The sequence below is a fragment of the Temnothorax curvispinosus genome, unplaced genomic scaffold (genome assembly GCF_003070985.1).
Source record: "Temnothorax curvispinosus isolate PA1 unplaced genomic scaffold, ASM307098v1 QBEX01000632.1, whole genome shotgun sequence".
Classification (NCBI taxonomy): domain Eukaryota; kingdom Metazoa; phylum Arthropoda; class Insecta; order Hymenoptera; family Formicidae; genus Temnothorax; species Temnothorax curvispinosus.
This window is the reverse complement of record NW_020210412.1, coordinates 441,901-465,267: the sequence shown is the minus strand read 5'-3', so window position 1 is coordinate 465,267 and position 23,367 is coordinate 441,901. Positions and strand designations below refer to the sequence as shown.

Genomic DNA, 23,367 nt, shown 5'->3' with positions numbered 1-23,367 from the left:
TGCCAATTGCGGCATTTACATTTGTTTAATTTTATCATTTTATTTGCATAATTTATATGATACTATATTCGAAAATCTATATATATAAAATAATGTAATGATAAAATGTTAATGAAAGCTAAATTAGTTTTTTAGTTGCCGTTGAAATAAATTAACAAAAGATTAACATGAATTTTTCAATGTATTAAATTGAACAGAAACTTTCATATGGAGTTTTATATTACGCCATGGTTACCGTCGGATAGCGGCACGCACATGACTCACGTGAACATGTGAAATACATTAAGTATATATTTTGGATTGACTTACATCCAAACACACTTACACATGTTCTAGTCATAGCATTTAAGTTCTGATTTCAAAAGAAATATAAATTTGTGACTATAAAACTTTTTAAATATCGCAATCAAAATTAAATCATATCTTCCAAGTGATTCTGATTGATGAACCAAGTATTCGTAATTTGCAGGAACATTTATCATTTTGCGCTATAAATTTGCACTATCTTTTAAGGTGGGATAAAATTTACCATATTGTAGAATGACCTTAACCGCAAAAAATGTTGAGATCTTTGCTTTTCTCAAAGCATAACGGGATCTTGACCAATTAAAGAAGCGTGACGAGCATACAAAGGTATACATCTCGAGCGAGGGTGCGAAAATGTTTTTGGAGCAAGGTCGGAAGAACTATTGCGTCACCTGTATGATTCCTTTTCTACCTGGTGTGTTAACGAAAATGACCTTATCCACGACCGCCCCGTAAATTAGACGAGTCATAAAAAACGTCACGCAAATGAAATGAATTTAACGGTAACGCGTCTCGCTCTTCTTGCATTTGAAGGCCGCTGGCTCCAGGTCGATGCAAATTTCTGGCTTTCGTTGTTATTAAAGTTATGAGAAATATTTATGTGAAAATTTCAAAAGTTTATTTTGCAGCATAATTAATATTTGATTTTATTCGACGAACTATTTCTTATCACATATTTAACTCTAGGGAACATAAAATAAGAGTTTTAAGTTACATTTGAATATAACCTGCTGTAAAAGTATTGATAATTGGGGTGAACTTTTAAATCAAGAATTTATTTAAAATTAAAAAAGATTTGAATGTCCAAATTTTTTTATTGTGGGATTTAATTTGTGTTATCTTTATAATATATTTTTGTTGCAATTATAAATTACTTGTTACTATATAATGATAAAGAAAATATATTGGCATTATATTAATAATTTTGATACATAAAGAAAGAAAAACTGCATCACGTAAATACTGTTTTGTTCTAATATCTATTTATTCAGTGTTTTAAAATTATTTCTGCCCTAATTAGAAAATTACGAGTTATTTCCCCCTCATTTTTAGAACGAACGGACTTTTTCGCCTTATCTGTTTCGCTTTATTTTGCTGTTTACTTAGATTCAACTTTGTCAAGTGACGAATGATGACTGACTAATGTCGCTCATTCTCATTCTTGTCTCATCCTCGGCGATTAAGATTAATTGGGACAATTCCTGGAAGATAAACAAGTTCGCGCTTGTAAGATCACGGCTGGTCCCGAGTAATGATCTTGTAACCCGTAAATACTGTATGATGAACCGCGATGAACTTGTATCACTAGTTCGAAATAGATGACTGTAGTTACAAATGAAACTAAAAGCATAACTTAATTATAATAAGTAAAATTTTTTCTCTTTTATGGTGTAATTTAGAACATTTTTTTCCAATTAATGTTTAAGCATACATATATGTATATTTCTCTCTCTCACAAAAGATAGCAGGTTTCTCGATAATTACTAAGGTTTCTGGAGTTAATTACTAAGATATGATCAGTATTTTAAAATTTAATTCAAAATAGGGGCATTATTTATTAATAATAAATATATATATAGATGAATGACACACATCACATACCGGGAATATAAGTTATAATGACAGTTCAATTATTTGTAATTAATGTGTATTCGATTTCAATCAAGTGGTGCAATATAAAGAAATCGTCACTTGCGGCGCAAAACAATGATCATGTAGAATGATGATTGTGTCATTAGTCGTTCCTGGTGGCCATTGATTTATAAGTTCAACTTTAGACGGACAATATTTTTGTTTTAATGCTTCTTTTGGGCGAAAGTACGTGCGCTGACTGCCGGATGGGTGTGAGGTGGACATAGGTGGCTGATGATGTCACTCCCTTAGCAGGCAAAAGAGAGAAAGAGAGAGAGACAGGTCTGTACGGCGTACCGGACATCGACTACACGGTGCCTAGTTTAAGTTGGGTTGTCGCGATGGCACACAGAGATTACGCGATACACCGTGGAATATACTTAAGGTATCGCCAACAGCTCCTAGATACATCAGACTTGTCGGATTGCTCCTTAACGCACGAATTGCTTTGCCATCTTAGTCTGATACTGATATAAATAGTCGATTTGCAATCCACTAAGCAATATTTGGATACCAATCTATAAAAATATATTAATACATGTATAATAATATTAATATGTAACAATATTGATGTTTACGATATAAGATTGATGTTGACTTGTACTGTACGTTCATGGTATACCATGCTCTTATAAGAGCAAACTCAGAATATTTAGCTTTTCTAATTAGGGCAAAGCGAAGAGATAAAAGAACAATTTGTTTAAAATTAATAATGATAGAATACTATTATGATATTACAGTCAAGGTGCACCAGCATATGTAGACTTATTTATAAGCTTATATACACGCTCACGTGCGATATCTGTTTTAAAAGTCGAATGAAGTAACGCCATGCTACGGCTAATTAAAATTATTTCATTGATAGCACTTGCTTTAGACAAGGAAAAGAACAACATAACGAACTTATAGCTTTTACCGTATTTCTGATGCATGAAATACTGCGAGGTATATGTGCGCGCGCGTAGAAACTTATTTTGCATATTTCTTTGCTATGTATCACTATACACATGTACGTATGCGTGCACACGTTTGCGCGTGTGCATGAACGGAGCACACAGTGTCTGATTAACATGAAAAGCCTGAAACACCTGTGCCTTGAGACCCGTATAATTATTCACTCCTTCAGTTCGCGACGTTTGCAACACTTGATAAATATCTTTGTTTTTATACAAAAATATGATATCAATGAATGATATAAATGAATAAATATATATTATATCCTACATATAATTAATTAATCTCTCGATAAATAAGATTTTCTATATTTATAGCGTTATTAATGGTAGTATTAGTAGCTGATAATTTTATATAATTATAAATTCATCATTTTAATTAAGATTGTAGAATCACATAAGCAATATATTACTTACACAAATTTATAAGAGTAAATTATAAGAAATTTATAAAATATAATTATATATATTAGAGTTTATCGCATTTACATGCACTTCCTAAATCTTATATTGGAAATCATCCAGTGTACATCGGTGCTGTCGCATCTAGAATTGCTTGGAAACTGTCTGCTAATTATTAGATCGTACAGTGATATATCAATGCGATGAGAATCATGAATTATGGATTGTGCGGATGCAATACATACGAAGTACTGGTATGCATAACTTTTAGACTGGTATATTGAACTGTATGTTGTAACAGTTTCTTGTTTTAAACCAGCGAAGCATATTGCGTTGTAAATATCGTTCCAAAGCTACGGTTTTATACATTTTTCATCTTTTATAGAGATCACTTCTTTTCTGCAAAATTTGATTGCAAATATAATATTTGGATATAACTGCAGTACCTTACAAAAAGTATAAAATTCTATTTTAAATTAAATTAAAAAAAATTTACCGTTTACATGCAATTTTGAAGATTAGATTTCCGGAAAACCTTTTATTTTCAGTTGCTTATAATTTACTTAAAAACTATCGATTTTTCGACATATGTGTTAAGAAAAAATTGATTTTAAATTGGAAGAAATTTAAACATAACCAAGGAATAGATAAATCTAGAATATTTTATACTTTACAAATACACAGTATTATTTTTATGGGAATTTAATTTTAAAGAAGCAAGGTTTTTTATTGTGTAGTATATCTATAGAGGAACGTTTGTGAACCGTTCTACAAACAGATACCGCTCGTACAATAATTACTCCGCTACTCGATTGCGTATTACCTGCGGTGACCATGATAAAAGGAGAAACTGGTTTGAAGACCACGTATGCGATAGAGCCGTTAACGATAAATCGAAATGTGTGGATTCAGAGGTAAAAGACACAGTTTGCTGCCTATATGTACCTTACGTGCACGTGTGTACGCATACGCGTGTATAATACCGATGTCGTTCTTTTCATGGTGACTATCTTGCTTCGTTCGTGTCATTCGGATTTACATATCCTTATTTCGCTCTTTCGGACCGGCTTTAATTAAGCGTTTAAGAGATGAAACTGGTTTCGTTATCTTTATTTTCTTTGTCATTGTTTTTATAATGCATATTGTTACAATGCAATTGTGCTCTTAACTTCATAATTTGTTTTTAGAAAAAACGAGATCCGACAAAAGTTATACATCTGCGATGTGTTAATATAATTGTCTTCTTGCGATAGCTTTGACCACGTCAGTAAATCGATTTCTGAATAAAAAAGTATATTTTAATAAAAGAAATGACTAATTAAGCACTCACATAGAAATATTATACGAGGTGACTAAGAATAGAATTGAGAATAATAAAATATTATTCGACCGTAATCGCAATCACATTAAAGTACGATGCATCTGATAATTTACATAAAATCATGCATGAATGCACTGATCAAGTGATCAATAATCGTATTAAATAGTAATAATAATCAAAAGCTATTTTATCTCTTCGGATTTCTGTTCTATACGTTCGTGTATAGATTTAGGAAGTTTCTATGTACACAATTTTTAAGCAATCTTTTATGTTTATTTAATGCAATGCATTTCCGAATTAGAAAATATACTCTGTCTCTTATATTGAAAGTACTGAACGATCTAATTCTTAACTTGTCCAGGAAATATCCGTGAAAAAATTAAGAAAATTGAGAAATTTTTATAGGAATATATGTCTTTCGTTATTGACGTTAAAAAAGGAAGAGAACGTACGCAGGTGAACAAGAGGGATAAGTGGGAGTTGACGAGTAGCAGTGTAAGTGTAAAGCGAGTTCGATCGTGCGATTGTGTGGTGGATGAGCGAGAGGTATAACCAAGGAGGAGTGGTCACCGTGCTGAAGCTTCGTGCTGACCTATTCCTTTCTGTGCCTCCGCAGTGCATTATGGTTACTTGACAAGGTTCTTTGCTTTAGTTTTCCTGATCGTCATAGATCGGTGTGTTTCTTCAACTAAAACGGTACTGTTTCTCCCGTAAAAGAATCCATGGTGCGAATGAATGTTTTGCGTTTGAGAGTGCGGCCAGTCGGCCCAGCTGTGGCGTCGACAATAGTGTTTCTTGATGCCGTTGATGCCTGTATGTGTACGTGCGAACAAGAGTGTGGCAGAACATCGAGATTGTAAAGAGGAACGGTGAGAGTACCGGAAAGCAGGGGGGGGGGACTTGTGTCGTTATGGCACAATGGGACCACTACTGCAACGCCGTAAGTACCCCGAGCTTACGGACTGATCTCTTCTTGCTCTTTCTCTCTTTCTCCCTTTCGTTCTTTCTTCTTCCCCCTTTTCTTCCTATTCGTATTTTCGTAGCGTTTATATCTCTTGCGCTTTCATTCTTGCGAGATTTTCGTTACGCTCTCAAAGCAAGGAGAGCTTTTGCAAAACTGGGCTTTGCCCCGTGACGATGCAACGCTTACGGGGTATTTGTGGGATTAAGAACTCTCGTAGGACAAGGCGCTGGCTGGGCCAAAGCACGATGGCGCGATCAACGAAGATCTCGGGAATTCAAAGATCGCTATATCGACACGGGGTATATCCCATTTTGCAGACGCAGCACAATTTCAGCGTTACATTCAAGTGATAACGTCAATAAATTTTGGGATACCGGTTTACAGCTGACAGATTTATTACGCTGCCGGCAAAGTATATAACGCGAACGAAAATGCATTGCAAAATTCTTGCAAAAATAATGCTGCACGCAAAATTGTATGTATAATGGATATACGAGTGACATTTCCGTTGTATTGTGTAAAGCAATTACACAGCCCGATCAAATCACAAGTGCAGCCGTTGACAGATGATGAGTCGTAGAATTTTTAATTGTGACATTCTAAAAGAATTGTCTAATATAATAATAATAAACCACTGCACGAAAGTTTTGTCAAAACGATCACAAAGTTTTGAAAATCTTGTGTGAACTTTACGCATTTATTTTTAATCATTGCAAAAGCAACGATTGCGTGATTGCGTAAATTGCAAAACACGGATACACTCTCGGACCAAACTGGATTTACAGTACTGGGGCGCCGTCGTGAACTTAGGGGAATCTAGAAAGACGGACCAACCGGTTAGCGACTTTGGCGGCCGCCATCTTCCCCTCTCATCCGTCTCTTTCGCCTCGCGTGAGAACCTGCTCGCTATATGCCCACCTTTCTACTCTCCGAGACCACTCTCGACGAGAGTCCCGCTTATGAGATTTTTTTTCTTTCCATCTTTCCCTGGACGCGGCGCGTTGAGAGGGGACGGCCTACTCCTAGCCGAAAATACTTCTCCTTCTTCGTTGGCCGTGCATTGGACGTGCCATGACGACGAGGTGGGGTCATGGGTCTCGCCATCGTTTCTCGATCCTATGGAATGGGCTGTCGTCCCTTTTTCTTTCTTTTTATGACACTCTTTTGCACGATATTTATTCTGGTTTTCACATGCGTTTTGCTGTTCCTTGAACGTCGATTTCCCATTGTTCACCGTTTCTGTACGCAAATCGCCGCCCCCTAAAGGTTACCAGATTTACACGTCGGGCAATGTTTCAGCGTAAATAGCCTGTAGGCTTGCAGGGCTACTCATCTTTCAAGTTGACGTTAAAAAGTATACGAATTTAAGTGTTTAATGGGATTTAGCGGGCGAGAAAGAAGACGCGTGTGATTTTTACGCTTCCTACATTCTATCTACATTAATAACACGTGTCGCCGGTTTTAATATTTCGTTTTAATACATTTCTCTCTCGAGTAATGAAATATTCATTACAGAATTTCGTCTACCGTAACTGGTTCGTACGCGCAAACTAATATACTGGACACGAATAAAGTTACACAAGACGACTTGCGCAAAAAAATATCACGAATTTTTAACGCAAAATAATTTTTATTAATTTCTTGTTGTTCTCTTTCCTTCGTACATATCTTTTCTATCAAGATGATTATTTGCTACGATTGTACGCTCGTATTTATCGCACAATTATATAACGGATCAAGAGGCAAATCATGGGCCCAATTCACATAAATCAGTATCGATGACGAAAGACTTAAGACTCTAGATGCCTATTCTAGCTAAAGGTTTTCTAGGCCGCGCGCACTAGCCAACTCCGTAATATTATCACGACTTGAAGCACAGACATTTGCGTAAGAATTATCTGAAACCGGTGGAACAGGAACGAGCGCGTTGAATATCATGATTAAAATCCTATAAAATGGTAACCTTGCGAACCATGCACGTTAGTACGGAATTTATTGGAAGCGCTCTGATTTAATCGAGTAATTTACTACGTGAAATAAAAAAGAACGAATTGAATAATTATGAAGATAATATAGTTCTAATGTAGCCAATATCTAATATTCTTGCTAAAATTGCCGCGTTAACACGTTATTATTTATTCACGAGGAGTTAGCATAACTAAATAATGTGAACTTTTTAAACACATTTCAAGTATTATCAGGACGTGTGTATGTTGCATACTACGATAAAGTCTACTTATCTGTTATTTATAATACATTAGACTAATCTCGAACGTTTTTTAAGAGAAAGTAATTGATTGAGGTTGTAATTTTCCATTCACAATTATCTTTTATTTATTCGTCAATTGCGCGCGGAAGTCCGCGCAAGTATCGCGAATGGGGGTGCGAACGACAACCACCGGGCGCTGTGAACGTGCCCTAAAGTCTGCGCGCTCGTGCGCCTCCGCTTTTCTACAGTGGAAGGCATGGAAGGGACGGCGTGACGAGACTGCAAAGTAAAAGGAACCAGGCATAGAGTCACCCGCGCAAGAGGGTGACATGCTGCCGAGCCGGTTACGGACCGCGTCGGTCGGGGCCTGACCGACCGCCGAGGCAGGTGAACATAACCCACCGCTAGCAGAAACCCGGCACGCCGCGCCGTTCCGCGATTGCTATAGGCGGCAGTCGCGTTGTCTGTATACCGTACGGTTTTACGCCATACATGTGTGTCATTCGCGTATAATGCCAATACGCCGTACTGCGCCGTATGCGACTGATGTCCATCTTTTTATGCCCCTCTGCGAATTGCGCTATCTCTACTCCATTATTCTATTAATAGCCGCGGATAATAATTTTTGCTGTAGTATAATTGATTAGGCAATATATTAATTAAAAACAAATCTATCGTCACGCAATTATTTTATAACAGAAGAAATTTAAAAAACATTTTTTTTTTCAAGAAAGCGTAAACATGTTTATAAAATTTTACTATTATACTATTATGGTATGGGGTTGTATTTTATCAGGTGTGCTTTCTAGAGAAAGATAAGTAAGTTAAAAAACAATAAAAAATATTAATGAAAGTTTAAAAGTTAAGCATGCAAATTTAATATTAGATTAGAAAAATTAGAATTAATATTTAAGAACTTAAGTAGGTTTGCTTGTTTGAACGTAGTAGAAAACTAACACCAATATTGCATAACGATGTAGAGTTCGCTCTGTGAACCGCTGTATGATATATGAATCTTTTCGTGTATAGCTGCACAATAACAAATATTGACTAGAACTGCGATAAAACATACTACGTCTACGTGTCAAGCTATAGTAACAAATGTTTTTGTTTCATTATACTGTAAAATTGTCTTTGGCTTACTGTTTTGAAACTTATGAAATTAGGAGAATTAGATTATTGCATAATTATTCGTAATATAATCACATCGCACATTTTTATTTCACATTTTTGACTTGGTATCATCGCGAAGATTCGCAATGTTAAGTTATGTATAAGGTATACATATGTATATCTTTTTTATGCATAGAGAGATAGAAAGAGGGGGAGGGAGAATCACATATTTAGAAATTACGTACTGGAGTATTCACGTCGGAGATCGCGCGCACGTGTGGGAACGGCGCGCACACGCGTACCGGTTTAATAACGAGGATTACTTCACTCTCCTTCGTCCTTCGAAGAGTCGCTGATTCTTCTAAGATCCACATGATGCATAGTTTAAAACGATGTTAACATTCATATTGTGTAACATAAATCCGTACGAGTGAACAATTCAAAATAATTTGGCCATACTCTCATTGCAATCTGCCAACCAACTAGCATTACATATTACATGTCGGACATTGTCATATAAATATGAAAAATATTGATATAGAAACGTTATGAAAAATGTCTATTTTTGTGAACCAATTAATGGCATTCGCTAAACTGGATTACATAAGTATTACATACAGATGTGTATATATTGCTTGTATATAGATTTGTACATACATGTACATTTTTGGGATATTGTGTTTACTTATTCGAAAAACATATAAAAATTTATACAATTTAAGAGTTTGTGTTATTACGATTTTATATAAATATGTCGGAACAAATGCGTGTGTTGTATTTAATTTAATAAAAGTTTAACAAAATATAATGGCGGAAATAAGCAAATGGTGGCCATATTAGAGGAATGAGGGGGAGTGAAATGAAACTAATGCAGATATAAATCAACATTACTCTGCATTAGAGTAGAGTTGCTGCCGTAGGCACCTACTAGAGTTTACCACGGAGGTAAATTGTGGCCACAGGTAGATATATTCCACATTACTTGTACATGCAAACGCACACATAGCGAACATCACAGATTCCATGTACATTTACGCGTTCCGCACATGTATCGGGTCCGTGCAAGGGAGTATAACCCCCTAACTTCCAAGTTACTTACCTACTTGCCACTTAGATTCCCGACCAGTGCCTACCAGACTCCACCAGTAATTCACTGTCAAGCTTACAATGCTGGATTCAAGCACAAATCCCCTTTGTAAAGCGTTCTTTATGATCGCCAATTATGTCGCTATGATATTAATCAACATTTCTTTTTATTTCAAAGAAATGATAAATGAGAAGTAAATCATGCCAAATAGATTTAATATGCAATAATATGAAAATATATATGAGAGTCCTTAGAATATCATGAAGCTAAACAGAAACTATACATAAAAAGTATATAAAAATGCGTTCGTCAAATTTCTTAAGAATAGAAGGACGAGTCTTAAGTATATTACACTAATATCGAGGGTACATACATCTCCTGCTAATCATCTAATTTGCATCAACTGCGTTTAACATAATCTGTATTCCGAATATTTATTTGGAATTAGCTGTGGCTTGCTCGTAATTCATGCGGGAATTAGTTAAGCTCAAGGATTTCGGGCTTACCAATCTCCCACCCTCTTTCACGCTTACGCTTCCACCATCAGTATAACGTTCATGTTATCATGTAGCTTTTCTCTTTTGTCTTTATACAAACCTTCTATCCTTTATCGAGAAATTTTTAGAGATATATTAAAAGTTATATAACTTCTCTTCTTTATTTTTGTTTAATATTTTTTTAAATATATTTATCGATGATAATAGACGCTTACTAATATCAATTAAGTATAAAAACTGATGGATAAAAAAGTATAGTATAAATTTTGTAAAACACAGTATTTTTATAAAACATTAAATTTTTAATGCAGTTTATTTATTGGAAATATCTTATTCAATAGAAAGCAGAATAAATAAGGTATATAGAGCATATTGTGCGAAGAGTTGTTGACATACAGGCCAGCTTTCTCCAAGTATTGAGATCTTAAAGCGCACTACGGTAGAAGAACACGCGAATTGCGGATGATAGATTTCCGTCAATTATGGTGGTAACATCGTATTGTTTTACCGTCTGACGGGCAACATTGATTGATCGCTGCCGCGACGGTGTAGCTGCCTCCTTGGGCCTTCTTGCGGCTTGAAACCTCACATTCCTTAACTCGAATGTGCATTATTAGTAAACTGTGCATATCGGGGTGCACATCCAACTACCACTGGCATATCCGCGTAGCATAGTACACGCTACTTAGCGTGACGTATCACGTTGTCTCACCCAGAATTACAAATTCCTTAATGCATAGTCTTTTACAATTCAGATAAACGCCGCATGCGATGTCAGTTTTGTAAAAGGTGTGCGAGAACAAGTTCTTGTTTCGATGAATTTTTAGCATTGCAGCGGCAGAAAATATTCCTTCGACTCGTGAGACCATAAAAATTTGGAAAATAATATACTTTATAATTTTTTCCCTTACTGTGTGTGTATTAATAATTATTAAGAGAATTTCTTGTGATATTAGAGATGCTATTTACGAAGATAGTTCTGGGTAGTATGAGATCTTTTCTTTTTGTTTCTGAAATAAACGGGGAATCCTCGTTGCCGCGAATCTATTTCGGCGTAAAACAGACTCGTTCATCAGTTGACTCGTTAAAGACAAACGCTCGGTATCCGAACAGCCCATTCTAGAAGTAGCTGTCAGGATGCCAAGCGTTAATAAATATGCTGTCGCCGTCAGTGAGAACAGAGTCGAAATTACCGCTCCGCTTTTGAATGATGCCGGAACACGTCGTCAGACAACGTATATATTAAATGAAGTATTTTATCGAAAGAGCATTCACATTTATCTTTTTTAACAATGTTTACGGACGATAGGTATAATTGTACGTTTAATTGCCCTATGCTTCTATGAGTCGGTTTTGCCAATTCAAAATTATTGCGCGACAATAATATCGCGGACTATCTATAAGTACAAATCCAAACTTGTTCGCGCGCTCATACTTATATGTATGAAATCATGTGTATTTTATAGATAGACGATAACTTTCAGTTACCGATACTTGGTCAACCTGCGAGGTATCTCTGGGGAAAGATGCCGCGCTTCATTTTTATTGCCTCTCTACTTTCTATGTCAGGAGTTTCGCTTCTTTTCTGATGTTATTACTGATATTATACGTATACGTCTTTATCGTTATGAGAAATAAATAAAATTAGGCATATAATAATTTAACTATGACAAACAAAAAATCGTGACTTTTTAAATTGAATTTACAGTAAGTAAAAATAATTTCTCTATGCATATATTTTCAAAGTTTTTTATTCAATGTAGTAGAATTTTTAATAACTTACTTACGCTGTATCTTGATAATTTATACATGTAAAAATTTATTTTGGTTTTGTTTTTTATCTTATTTTGGCTTTAGAATTTTTAACTTTAATTTACTAGAAAATTAACAGCAAAATATTCATGTTTATATAAAACGTATATAGTTATGTTTAAATAATTAAAGATAATATATTTTTGGCTTTATTTAAATTATATTTTTGAAATTGTATGAAAGATGGAATCACATTTTAAACGTATTTTTTTGAAACATCGGTATCTGTTAGCATACTAAAGTAATTTATACAGTATTAACTTCTTGAACATTGAATATTTTTACAGGCATCAGCTAAAAATAAATTCATAATTTTATGAATTTTGCGAAAAGGAAGTAATTGCAGGATAAAGCCATTGCACTAGAATTGTCTAAAAATAAGTTTAGTATCAATGGTAGTTCTCGTGAAAACTTGCATTATAATAGTGTAATTGCGAGACATTGCGCTGTGTCGTCGCGAGTATATTTCCATAACTTTGCATACATGTTTTAATAATTCATCCCCGTTTGCCTAGATAACTGCTGAGGAGAGCATACTGCGGATTTATTAATAAGGTACACTAGTTTAATATCAGGTCTAAATTAACTTAACATTACGTAAATAACTCTATTACGTTCTAAAATAAGAAAGATGACAAAAAACGCAAAGATTTTATGTCAATATATTCCTTGAAATTTCAATTATGGTGTGATTATAAAAAAATAAGCAAATACATTTCCTGGCTTGGTCATGATCTATACAACGTAATTGAACCGTAATATTAACAAAAAATTAGAGACTATAGCTCAAATCTCTCATGTGCCATGTGCCATGATATTATGCCAATTCTTGGAACAACGTGAGAACAAAAGAACGAATGGGAAATCTGACAAGGATAATAGCTGAAAATGTAGTCTGAAAAAGTGCACCTACAAAGGAAAAAAGGCGGAGAGAGGAGGAGGAAAGTGGTTTAGGGAATTATAGTGACGGCGGAACGACGATAGAACGACGTAGTAGCGATATTATGGCATTCATATAATAATGGACATGATGAACGCGTTTTCAGCTTATTCTTGGCAGCGGCTTCGCGAGGTTAGACCGGGTATCGAACAGAGAGAGAAAGAGAGAGAGAGAGAGAGAGAGGATGGGATAGTGTCCGGGAACGACGAGGGGTTGCAATCGTACAAGCAACAATATTAACGACGGGGTGGCGTGGGTTGTTGGCTCAACTGCATGGACCCGTAAGATCGGGTAGCGGAGAAGTCGGGCGAGGTTGCCTATGCCGCTAGACTCGCGGTTGTCGGTATATATACATCTCGTGCACGAATCAGGCTCGAACAACCAAAGCAAATATTTGGAGCCTCGCCACTAAAAACTTGGGACGAGCCAACAGACGAGTTGATTTGTTTCCCTACAACGCCGCGCTTTCTTCGCTTTCTTTTTTCGACTATCTGCCGCTACCTTCTCCCGCCTTCCGTTGACCCCCTCCTACCCCTCGAGATGCTTACATAGCCGAGAATATTCGAGCATCTATCTGAAAATGACTCCTATAACTCAAGTTAAGTATACGCGCGCCCTCATTTACTGTTTATCGATTGTAAACCTTTTTCATCGCGAAGTCCCGACTCACCATTACATATTCATGCCTCCGCGTTCTTATTCTTTATGACTATTTTAAATGTGCGGTTTACTTCGGGAACGTGCGCACGTAACGTAATTTTATTATGTTTAATTATGTTTAGCATATATACAGGATGAGGCTTTCAACTTTATGACCTGACTTATCTCCCTGTTGTTACTAACAAATACTTGGGACAAAACTTCGGGAAGAAATTATAATACGAAATAGAATATATTTTACGTTCTTTTTAAAATTTAGTTTAATTTTTTCATTTAGCAATTATTTAATTGCATCGTTGATGTATCTATAAACTTATTTGTTCCTATATCTTCATTGCTTTTTATTATTATCAGCGTTATTATATTCGATAATATTTAGCATAACTGGTTTACGATAAAGATGCGTTTTTTTTTCTATCGGTTTTTTCATTTTAAGTTTACTCCCATGAACGCATTCAAACCTTATGCTCGTAGAGTTTTTCTAATCCCGTTTTTCTAACCCTAAGATCGGGTACGTATTCTCGTCGGTGCTGAGCAAGCAGCTTTCTTATTCCATGCGGCATGGGCATATGCTTTATGGAATGCAAATCTTGTCTACCTCGGCCATTTTCTTTTCGTTCCTTACGCTATCCTCAGTATCGCGTTAGACGTTGGAATGGCATTCTTCTTTGTTTTGTCATTTTTTATGCTACTCTGCATAAGTTTATTTATACGAAGCAACACATCGTGGACAAGTTATTAGTGCATTTCGCGATAATTACAAGAAATGAACTAGTAAAAACTGCGACAAGCTTACACATGCGGACATTTCGAGATTTATTTTATACGAAGTCGTTGATAAATGGCGAATTTAGCAGATGGACGTTTTATGTCGAGTATATCGAGCTGACTTGTTTACATTGAAATTTATCGCAGTAATGCAATATAAACTAACAAAAAAATTTATCGATAAAATTTATGGCTTTGTAAACATATCTTTGTATTTTCTTTTTTCTTTTTTTTCACACGCGAAACTTTATAAGCCGCGAATGGCAGTTATCGCAACGTCAGAGTCATTAAAGGTCGACAAGCGGTATCTTTTTGTTTTTATACTGTGTGAAATTAATTAGTTAATTAAGCATCGCGAGATGGCGTCCATCAAATTAAATCCGCTCACCCTGTCTACGAATGCGCAGACGCGACGTCCAAGAGAGCGCCTGGTGTTATACCGAGAACCACCGTGGCACATCTCTCCCTTCTCTTAACTCATTCCTCTTCCTCCCTGCTTTTCGCATTTTCATCTTCTCCGTTTATCCCTCGTTTCTCTTTTGCGCGTTACTATAGCACTCACCTATCTTCTTTACTCGATGTTTTTCTTCTTTGCCATTTGCTGCAGCATATCCCGGAACTTTATACTAATTGTAAAACAGAACGATTTTTAACTATCTTTTATAACATTGTTAACATTTCGATGTTAATACTATACGCGAAACGTAATATACATTTTTATTAAAAATATTTATCATATTAAAGAAAAGATATTTAACAATCAAAATCTACGCATGTTCAAATCTTAAAAACATTTGATAAATTGAAATGATGATTTTTAACAGTAGTTCGTTTTTCTATCTTACTACTTTCATGTTCATGTCGTAATTTTTTGTTTCTTGCTTCATTCATTTTAATCGAGCAGTCCCTTGATTCTTCCGTACGTGTCATTTGTATTCGATTCATCGGCTAAAGCCTCTCTGACGAATGCGTGTTAATTATCTCTTTTAAAGTGTTTTTACGCACAAGTGTCACAGCAGACTCGTCACACCTCCCATATTGGCAAGAGAGTTATTACTACTCCAAGCATTTCGAACATGTTGTACTTGCCATCGCGATGCTTGCGCAGAATGATCAATCGATTCTCTTAATTACCGTTTAACACCCGCTCTGCAAAAAAGTGCTTCAATGACGACAAGAGAAATTACACGTATATCATGCGCCGATTCTGTATAGCAAACGCAACGAATATATCATCATTAGGGAACCTTTTGCGCCAGGTGTAATGATTTCGGAACAGCGGGGAAAAAAGCAAGGAATTTGATATCTGACACTCGGACGGATTGCGAGGCAATAGCGCGAATGAAGCACATTCGAATTTATGCGAAACAGTGTGTAAATTTGAGTGTGAAGAAACAATGCGTTCATCGGTGGACGAAAAGAGAATGAAGAGTCCGCGCGCGCGGCGGGAGAGAGTGATGGCAGCGGGGTGTGAGGGGTGGCAGAGAGGAGGAGGAGGGGGAGGGCGCGGATCGGTGGAGCGATTTGTCCCGTCTGTTAATTAGTGAAAAAACGGACTATGAATCTCGAGCGATCGTATATTACCGCGAGCGTAATGGATGGGATTACAGCTGCTGTGTTAAATTAAACTGGCCGCCGGCCGCGGGTACGATACAGTACGTTATGTGGATATAGGTGCACACACCGAGCCGTGACACAGGGGGTTCTCTTCCTCCGTGTATATGTATTATCCATGTATAGCAAGTACAGTTACCTATGGTGCCTCCACTCATTCTCTCCCTTCACTCTCCCCCCTCTATGTCTCTTTCCTTCTTTCTCTCTCTCTCTCCGTGCTGACTCGTTGAGTATGAGTGTCCTTCTCCCTACAAAACGTGGTACATTACACATAATCGTGTCCAGCAACATGTCGGCCGTGACTCTTTTCACAGTTTAAACAACGCGGCGAACATAATTGTGAACCGCGAGTGGACAAGTGTAGCACAATTTTCGGCAAATCATAATTTTACATTTCAATTAAGTTCCGATAATGTAGACATTTTCAAAGCAGGATAATTGTACAATATCAAGATAAGTTTTACTTAAGTAAATATTCAAGCTTATTCTTTTAAATGTTTATAAGTCATTTATTGTCTTATGTTAATTCTGAATCTCATTCAAGAGTGCTTCCGAATAAGTTTGATATATACCCCGTAATTGCAGCATATGCGTATCGGCCGTTATTCACCCCTACGAGGTGAAAGATGTGGATGGAAAATGGCGATAAAACAAGTCGGATGAATGGTCGTGGCAATCTTCCGCATAATTATTGCGCAATAGGAGGGTTGAAACGCTATTGTTTTGACTGCCTTATGATTTATGTAATCTATTCTTAATTAATTAACTTTTTAATAATATACCCTACATTATATCAGGGATATAATGATTTTTCTCTCTCTTTTTCTTTTTTCTTTCTTTCTTTCTCTTCCTCTCTGTTGCGCACTCGTGCGCGAGTAAGAAAATTGCTAGCATTTATCAAGAATTCATAGTGGCAGCTAACAGATCGGTTTCTTATCGCAATAATACAATTAGGAGATAACAGTGACTTGAAATGGAAGGACAAATTCTTTTTATCTATATGGAAAAACTCGGAGTTTTCTTCTTTTCCCAAGCGTATGTGAGTGCACATATAAGTATCTATGTGTCTATACATATGTGTGCGAGAAGAAGGGCGCTCGGGAAAGGGAACCTGGGAAAAGAAGAGAGAGCCCATAGAGGCAAGGAGAGATAGATTACTCCGCCATTCTTGCAATTTCCCTGTCGTATCGAGGCTCGTAAATTCCCGGTGAAATATGCGAAGGGGCGCCTGGTGCGGGCAGCACGCTGCTGCTCTGCCCTGCTCTCCACTCACCCACACACTCGTCCACTCTCCGCCACCGCCCTTTACTCCCTCGATAGGGGCTGCTGTGTAGCAAGGGGTTTGTCTCTGCCGAGGCATGGTCGGCGCTTCAACGTATCGCAGCGGGGTGCGAAATACCCGGAATTAGCCTTATCTGTCCCATCACCTTCGCGGATTCTCAAAGTTTCGCTCGGCTTGTAAAGAAAGTCGCATCACTAAGAAAAACATAAAATTGTAAACCGGCGCAAAGCCGATAAATTTGTAGAAAATCTCTACTTAACTTTTCTCCGGCTAATCCGTTTAGATACTCTATCTAAGCGTGCAATTATTTTAATATTTTTACGTTACAGGAAAGATAGATAAGAAACATTTAAACTGATATATATATATATATTTGATATAGGTATGCAAAATAAGAATAATGATTTTTTTTATAAATAGGAATTTTTACGCGTAATCTGAATAAGATATCATCATTCTTTTTTATGCGAGATATTATTTATGTCAAGTACAAGTATTGACTTCTGGATTCATTAAACTTTAAGTAAAAAAACAAAATTTTTAATTAAGTACTTCTTGGATTTTTTAAACATTTAAATATTTAATATCAATTATTTGATATATAATATGTAAAATTTTATAAGTTCTCAATTTGAAAAAAGTGTATATTGATACTTTAGAACCCAACTTATTTTGTGCGTCCCTCTCGCACGATAGTGGTTGGTGAGCTATAGCATCAGTATCTAAATCGGAGGGACGCCAGCTTAGTAGCTTTCAGATACAAGAGGGAGGTGTTTGTCAAGATGGAGAGAAAAGTCTGCGGTTGCAGATAAGGATAGAGAAAGTAGCTAGAGCAAGAGATAAAAATAGTAAAGACACTCTCTTATGTTGGGACGAAGATAAAAAAGGGAAGGAAAAGAAGACGAAGAGAAGCTTATATTACCGTGGACTGCAATTCGACCCCTATATTTAATTTCACTACTTTGGGAAGTCAGTGGATGGAATAGGTGGTGGAAACGAGAAGAGGCGAAGAGAAGGAATCGTCGTTTAATCTAACCGCGCGCGATCCTATCTCTCTGAAATTTATCATTCGATAAATTGCATCCCCCGCTTAATACATCGAGAACTTCCTAACCCTTATTCTGTCAATACTTTCGAAGTTTCGTTTATTATTAGTTATACAATATCTTTTATATTTTTTATAAATAAAATAGTAACACAAGATTTTTGTTATTGCAAAAAGACAATAATAAATATAATAATTTAAACAAATAATTATAATTTATATAAAATCAGGAAAAGAATTTATAAGTGTGCTTTGTAAATACAAAAGCCGTTTGTGTTTGTAATAACTCATATTTACAATTTTTAAACTTTACCGTGATTAATGTAGGTGAAATCGTTAGTTAAATTTTTACAGATGTGAACATTGTACAAAATATATATCACGGCATTATAAATTTTATACCATATATTTCGTGTCATTGGTTAAAATAAATGCAAAATGAAATATTAGTATGATATGATGTTTTGCATGTTGAATTGTTGGCTTCAACACTCGAGAAATACATTATAATCGTGCGACATCTTGAAGATCGCGCGCTGTTTTGTGGATGGGCAACAGGGTAATTGCTGGTTTATGAATCGTATTCTCCACTCCCTTTCGCGCCGTTTCTACTGGCAGCTACAGTTATTTCCGTGTAATTCTCACACCCTGCTTTGCTCTTAACTTAATGTTGTTTCCCTCACTCCATTAAAAGCCACGCCACTCGGCTCGTTTCACTTCCCACACTGCGGTTGTGGCCTTGCGGTCGCACTTGACTATACCCTCCTCACTCTTTCGAGTGTACAGACAGTCGCGTTCCATTACCCTCTCGGCCGACCAATTCTTACCTGTTCTTAGGCTATCATTAAACGAATTCAGAATTAATTTGTATTTCTGGCACAAAGACTTATCTATCTGAGCGACAAAATCTTTAATTATATAAAAATGTCGATAAATTTTTTTATTTACCTATATAAAAAGTAATATTTCTACTCTTTAATTTAAAACTAAATATAATAAAACTATATAATATTTTTTTCTCACATTATGATTTAGGAATGTGTTTAATAAGTACAAAAAAGAAAAGAACTATTACGTTTACGAAAAGTGTCTTTATTGATTCGTTTATTCAGCTTGAGTTAAGATCTATTATTAATTGCATCGTGAAATGCACGCTTCAATCACTCTGCACGTTTCACGAATTTCCTAACCTGTCGACGCGAAAACGGGGAGGCAATCTGAATTCTCCCAGATCTAGTTTAGAAGTGATGACAGTTATGGATTTCGCCATCGTAGCGCCGTGCCAGCCGATGATGTCGTTTGTCATCCCCTCCTCACCGCACGTTTGACTCCCCTATATACGAACGTTAGTGATAGCAACCCTCAAAAGCAAATCACTGATATAAATGTGGATAAAGATAGAAACAATTAAAATTTTAACTTTTCGTCAATAAATTTTATAATATAAATTATAATTATAATTTATATACGACACGCGACATTTATACGACGACACATAAAATATACACAGAGATCATGAGAATTATGTATCATATTTTAATTAAACTTGATTAATTATTAATCAATTACTATAATTAAAATATATGCTTCTTTACGATGATCATTTTGGACTCCTCAGCTTCGATTGATATATAGATGATAGATGACATAGCATATTTCTTTCTCTATTTTATATCTGCCGCTTGATTAATATTGAAAATTTTATTTGAATTTGACTTCTGTGAATCATGTTAGTGATATCTACTATTTATGTTTTAAATTTTCAAACGATTAAGTATTCATCCACGAGTCAAACCTTCGAATTAATGTTCTGTAACACTTTTTAAGAAATCCTATCACAAAACGTCGCATATGTTTGTACCTTTTTGACTAAAAACAGCCTCATAAGTCATGTCACCATGAAGGAAACAGCGCCAGCATAAAAATGCTATTAATTCTTTCCCAAAAGAATCCACTGGTGCGTAAAAAAGTCTATTAAAAAGAAAAAAAAATATAAAGGAAAATTATGCCACACGACGTTCGCATACCTTTGAACTGTAGGGTCGCACCCTAGGGACTATTGTTGCATAAGCTCTCCATAGTAGATAACCGTGATCTAAAAGGCAAAACCTGGCTGAAATGACATCTAATTGACCATATGTAGGCATATGTAACAAATTTGTGTGTAATACATTTATATATATAAAGTTTTTATTTTTTTTTAATTTGTTATGAAATTGTGGGTACGAAAAATAAATTAACGCAATCACTAATGAGGAAATATAAGTTAGATTTATCACAATGATTTCAATTAAACATATATATAGATAAATACTTACGAATAGTTTCGAACAAATACCTGAAAAAAATCCCAGAGATGTCGCGCATAAATGCAGGAATGTTGCATTTCAAGTTTTACGCATCGCAATGCAGTGCGAAATGCAGCTACGTATACCTACTACGAAAATGTAGACAAGAATTTACGATTGTACGCGTATGGTTTTCATGGTTTAAACGTAAACTCTGTCCAGAAGTTGCAATTTCCTGAACAAGGGATAATCGCTCGCATAAAAAACGGAGTATTTTACATTAAAAATATTTATCCGCGCAATATACATGTCCATCTCATCTATTGTTATACTTCTGATATGAATTAAATGTGAAATTAAATTAATTTCAGTTTTAAATTTTTTAAACATTTTTTATTGCAATGAATTGTACATAGCGAAAACCTACATGAGATATGTGACATATTTATTTAAGATTCTCATTGTTAAAATTCTCTAATTAAGTATGGATTATGATAGTAAAATAAGGGCATGTATCTATTGATGACACGTTGGAGTAGAAAGCTCCAGCGTGTGTCAGCGGCAAAGCCGCTCTTCACAAGCCCCACCTCATGATTTCCTATCCCTCTGCCCTAGCCCGTCCCCCTTTTACCCCCGTCACAAAATCCTGTCGTACCGCAGGCAGGGTAGACGAGATCCCTAGGAACGTACGGTCCACCATAGTAAATCAGGCAGTCGCAGGCGGTCCTTCTGATCTATCCGTAGCGGAGGTGCTGCGAGACGCATCAAAGTTAGCCCGTCCCACTCTCTCCATCTTGAAAGTAGTGAAATAACTCCTCTAAGTAACTCTATCTAGCCCGTAGAATCGCTTATGGCTCATAAACGCCTCGTAACTTAGCGCGGTGGCACGCGCCCCTCGAGAAATACTGCCGTACAGTTTCCGTCCATAGTGCTCGAGAAGAGATGACTTCGTCTTGAAGTGGCGCGAAAGTGAATTACTTTGATTGACGACGACGCGGCTGCAGACAATCTTCGTCTTTTAGCTAATTATACGCTACTATGGAGGGCTTCCTTGTCAGGTGGAAAAACTGCAGGTAATTTAGCAACATTCTTATCGTTTTTGTTGCTGCTAACGAAAATGCTAGACTGATAATAATGTAAATTATTATACCCGATTTTCTTTCGTAAATCGAGCCCTTAGCGTAGCATAAACAGATTTGTATATTCTGTAGATAAATGTTTACAATATATAAAAAGGTTAATCAGTTTTGTCAATAATAAGTCGAAGTTATACCTCGAGTAATAATATCAGCAAACAGCCGTAAAGGTAAACGGTAAATAGCGGAAAAACTATATGTACCGTTTATAAAACTGGTTTCAAGTCAACTACCACCACTTGTGCAGCTGAAATCTTTTAAAAGTAAATATTCGGCTTAACGGCGGCGCGGCGCATGACGTAAACGGAAAATATCGGTTTCCTAACGGAGCTGAATAGCGAATCATAACTTCAGATCCCGATAACGGCTCGTGGGTTTCAAACATAATTTACAAAGTCAATTTACAACGGATTAATTAAAAACATTGATAATACCCCGACTTTAATTAATCACGCTTGGAGAGCGCGAGCGGCGGTAACGAACGACATTGAAATTAATTAAAATTAATGAAGCATAAACGGAAGTAGCGATAACATGACGAATCGGTGCAACCATCGATGGTGTGCCCCCGTCGGCGTTAGCAGCGTCGCGTCGCGCGTCGCGCGTCGAGGCGCGCACACACACGGGCCGTTATCCAAAACTAAATCTCCCGCTATTGACAAAACACTACGGCGTCTCTCGTCTGGCGCAGGCCGACGCGACGCGTGCTAAACAAACGTCCAATTTTCGTGCTGCGCTACCGTCGGCTGCAATTTAAACTAAAACGAAAATGCATTATTCCCTGGCAGAGCGGTGCGGCGCTTCGCCTGCGCGCGCGCGCGCATCCGGGGGTTAAATCGACGAAAATAGCGAAACGGCGCATCTACATTTACGCATACTGTTACGCGGAATCCGCGGGATGTACGCGTAGAGACGATACGCGTCCTGAGTTTACATCGTTGATGTATGTTCTCGGCGGCGATCGATCTCTCTCACACGAACTGCTAATTGTGCGGCGTCATAACTCTCCGCGTGTGTCTCATCCCCTGTCTGTGTCCCCCTCCCGCCTCCCGCGGTCCCACCTCCGCACGCCCCAACTCACTCATCTCTGCTCTGTACAAGCGCGTTAGAAATACGCGCTTGTGCGCGTTCACCGGCAGTGACGGACGAGTATGTACTATTGCGCACCGAGTTTACCGGGAGGTGCGTTTCCAACTCTCCACTTTTCTGTCGGATAATCCTCGCAAACGATTCTTAATTTCAAACGCATATTTAAACAACCTGATTATGCTTTATTGCCTCTCATAAATTCTCAAACACTTATAAAGTCTATCTTTCCCATTTACTATGCACACACAA

General features: G+C 36.6%; 1 protein-coding gene across 4 annotated transcripts in view; it reads left to right on the top strand.

Moving 5' to 3' along the window:
- The window catches only part of LOC112456336 (homeotic protein antennapedia), a 148,774-nt gene that overhangs the window by 53,282 nt on the left and 72,125 nt on the right, over positions 1 to 23,367 (top strand). The window contains exon 1 of one of the 4 annotated variants that reach the window (XM_025018847.1): positions 5,525 to 5,554. The exons of the other annotated variants lie outside the window; for them this stretch is intronic. The gene's annotated coding sequence lies outside the window, so the exon portion shown is untranslated. Of the gene's footprint in view, positions 1 to 5,524; positions 5,555 to 23,367 lie in introns of those variants that run through there. 4 annotated transcript variants of the gene reach the window in all.